This window comes from Aspergillus heteromorphus, assembly GCF_003184545.1.
Source record: "Aspergillus heteromorphus CBS 117.55 chromosome Unknown BO70scaffold_2, whole genome shotgun sequence".
NCBI lineage: Eukaryota > Fungi > Ascomycota > Eurotiomycetes > Eurotiales > Aspergillaceae > Aspergillus > Aspergillus heteromorphus.
In genome coordinates, this window is record NW_020290407.1 from 1,651,012 (window position 1) to 1,655,314 (window position 4,303).

The window sequence follows — 4,303 nt, forward strand, 5'->3', positions numbered from 1 at the left end:
TACACACTCACCACGGTATACGGCCTCTGGTGGGTTTTTCGTCCCGGACAGTCGGAGGGGCACCGGCACCATCGCCATTGTACACTGTTTCGACGATCTACCAAGGTGGCAGACGGAGGGGTTGATGTTGCAATTCTAGCTGGGGATTGACTTTCTTTGCGTGCGGTCTGTACCAGCGACTGGTCTTTGTTCGCCCGTAGGGAGACACTACTCCAGCGTCCAAACCTGCACAAGTCCCAGCACCAGCGCTCCTTCGGTGGACTGCTGGGTGGGGTGATCTCCGGCCTCGCCAGCCAGTCCTCACCAGCCATTGCCTCCCTGATTCAGGCCAGGAACACCTCCGGCCCTTGGCTCCGGGACCTTTCTTTTTTCGTTTTTGCTTTTCTCCTTCCTGGGGGCCCGCGGATGCGAAGAGAGAGGCGTGTCGTGTCGGCATGATCTAACATGGTAAGAGGGCGCCTCTATTGTCAAGACTTGAGGTGGGAAGGGAAGCTGTGGCAGACTGGCAGTTGCATCTACCTAGTCAGCCAATTAGTTAGTTAACGCAAGTCAGCTATAATTGTGGGCTGCGGTCTGCAACATGACGATTGACTACTACTAGTAGTGTACGGAGTAGTTAGTTGGTACGGAGGACCGACCCAACTCGTGTTTAGTCAAGTCATTATCTATCTATCATCTATCGAGTTGAAATGTGATCCTTATGCGACAGCCCAGGACAGGTCTATCATACTTACTGTCTACCTATTCATGATTGAGTTCCCCCCCGTATTCCGGTCCCAGGGTCGGCCAACTTCACCTGTTGCTTCCTTCAGCGAGCAGCATATCATAAGAGCGTAATGCGATTCGACGACCGCTCGGCTTTACCCACAATGCGGAGTAGCCGACTGGGATTTTTCAGCTGATGACTGCCCGTAATCATATTCGATCTAGTGGTTCGCAAGTTACTCGGTAGATGTACATACGTCGGTGTATGTATGTGTCTCCGTACATACAGTATTACACCTGCCTACAGGTACTCCTGCCTGCTTAGGTACTGCCTAGGGTCGCGTCCCAGAGGCTTTCTTTCTACCGCCGTCATTGACTGCTTACTGGCTCGACACGCAGATGGCGACGGTACATCGCGTCTTTCTTCTGCGACCATTCACAACCAGTCGCTGCCATAACTGCTCGTCGCCCCTCGTCTGAGGCTTGTGGTACAGCTCGTGATCGGTCAATCTGACCTCGTCGGACCCTTCAGAGTTGGTTGATCTCTTTGTCTTCGGCTCCCCCAGGGTGTCTCACCCTAGAACCAATATTTAAATGAGGAGGTTTGACTATTGGATGCACATGAACCGCGGGCGATAACCAGGCAAGCCTCCGGTACATGGTGTGAGGATCTGGCACTTGACTCGTCACGTGACTTGGTTATATATAATTTATTATATAACTTACTTATATAAGATAATTATTATTGTTATATATTATTCTATTAATACTCTATAGTAGATCTTCTTCTGTTTTTTCTTTCCAGACTTAACTATTCTCGTGAAATATACTGAGTTTTCTATCAAACTGTATCTGATATCATCACACATGGTACGCAGCGTAATTGCCCCCCCTCAATGATTCACTAGACCATATACCTCTAGATCTCCTGAATGCGGGAAATTCTACCTCGTACCGCGCCTTGTAGCGTTTGGCGCAAACAGGGCCAAAGCCATGCAAAAAAAAGCATACTGCGGTGTATCTCCTGCCACATTCGGGTACTACACTACACGCTCGAGGACAACGTCCAGTATTGGCGGTAGGAGATATCATATCCGGATGTTATTACCCGACAATATTGACTATGCGGATTCCCCGAATATCGCAAACATCCGGTGAGGTTTTAACCCCCCAAAGCTACCTACCTAGAGCAGCTGCGCCCGAACAAGACATCCCGTCCAAGGTAAAAAGTACTTCGTACGGACTACGGAGTCCGGGTCCTGCGTGTCAATGCTCTCTCTCTCTCTCTCTCTCTCTCTATTCAAGACCCCGAGTCCGCTCCAGTTCTCTCAGACTGTTACATCCACAGGCTCCTTTGCGGGGAAAGCCCGGCTGAGACTCCTCAGCCAATGGTCCCGAAAGGACACCGTCTGACTTGGCATATGTGGTGGTATCATGGGCCAGAAAGACGGCCCAACTATAGGATCACGACGATTGATAAAGAAACGACCTAGCCCGATTCCTACCCGCGACGTTGAGCAGAATGATCCGTGAACCTCGCACATGTGGTCGAACCGACAATCAGTGCCACGCAGTCTTACCTGTCACCATCTGGCAGATCGGTAACGATGCTCAAGCCATGATCTAGAATGCCTACCACCCAGTCATTCATAGCAATAAAGAAACGCCGATGATCACGACGCATCGTGGAACTTTCATGCTGGCCGACCAAGAGGTAAGATTCAACCCATGGCACGGCTCATGCAAGCAAGGGAGTCCGACTCAGAGGCTGGCTGGAAAGGTTCTATCCTTCAAAGCTCGTCCCGTGAAAGAACGAAGTCGCTCAGAAGCTACCTGTACCTCGGGCTTTGTTGAGACTTCAAGTATCCCGTAGACACACTGGCTAGAACGAACGCCCTTGGCCCTCGATGCAGGGATAGCTTGCGGCCTCGAGCTTCGACGTCTACTCCGTATCCTCGGCTCTGAGAGCCATGCCTATTCAGAAGGCGGGAGTGGCTGACATCGTTACTTGTCATTTGCTCATCCCGACCGAGCTTTATTTGTCTTGCATTTGGTATCTACACACCGGATGATGCAGTGGCTAACTATCGTCCCTAGTCCAATACTAATAATTGCGTGCTTTCCTTGTTCTGGGATTGATCATCTTCTTCTTTCTCTCCTGGCTCTCCTTCGTCATTCACTGCGCTCGTGATTCTGGAATGCATGTGCCTTTGTCCTGACTCCTGTGATACCATGCAAGATACGGAGCACTACGAGTATGAGGCTTTCTTCGATGGAATGTTGATTGATGGAACCCACCAACCGAGATAACCAACATACAGGATGCGCTTATACTGTATGAACCCACCATTTCTCTATTATTACAGGATCAGCCATCGCAATCTAGACTCCATCATGACCAACAATAGGGGGTAAAAGGGGTAAGTACGGAGTAGGTACTTCATGGTGTGGGCAAGGATGTTTGCTCCGGGCGATCGCGGATAAGCAGCTCGCGCTTAGGTATACACTGCGCCATTTGTGATGAGACTATGAGGCTTGCTGGTGATCTGACATTGCCTGTAGATCGAAACCTCCGCCCACATCAAATGAGAAGGTCTCGTTTACAGCTCCTGTACGGAGTAAGGCGTGTCCTTGGACGGGGGAGAAATGGCCAGACCTGCGTGGGTAAGCTAGGTAGGTCTTCATCATATAGTAGTACTGTAAATCAGGAGAGCCTGTGCATCATTAAGTACGTAGCCACCTTTGAGCAAATAACGGCTCATAAAGGAGCACTGATGAATTGGGATATTATTAGTGCCGCTACTGTTCACTCGAGGACCCTTCTGGATCAATGCACCGCGGCGGCTGGAGCCTATCCCGTCTCCCGTCTTCCACCTTCCGTTATTTATCCGACCCAGCTGGGCAAGGCAGACAACGCCCTCCCTGCGAAAACAATGGACTGACTCTTGACTTACGGAGTACGGATAAGCTATCCATCATTGTGTAGGAGGGGCCTTATGCGTACTGTACAGACTATAGAGTTGAATCCAGATGCATTGCTCATAACCGGGATGCGAGGTTGGCGATCCGCCCCTCGGGTTGCTAACCACTGCAGCGACATACCGTACTTAATTATAGAAGTCTCCTTGCTGGGTACCTGCAGACATCAATTGGATGCATCCCATCCCATCCCAATCTTCGTAACGAACCCTTGTTTTGCTTGCAGGTTTGCAGCCGTCCTTGCACGGATATTGTGCATTCTTCTGTACGGCAGTCCATCGTCTAATTTCAACTCCCCAGTACTCCGTACTCCATACATACATCAAAAAGTAACTACCGGGCGCCAAACTCGTGTAACAATCCATACAATCCCCCCCCCCTCCCCCCCCCCAATGCAAGGGCATTTCCGGAATATCTTGGGTGCATACCATTATTTCCTGTAATTCCAGCCCCAGAAGGGCCGAGATTCTTCGGGTACTCTGTACACTTTTTTATTTGGCTTTCCAACATATCATTTCATGGCGAAGGACTAGTCGTGCACTATATGAATTTCGGAGATTTCTGCTTTTTGATGTATTTATTTCCTGCTCCACACAAGGGAGAGGGGATATACCACTAG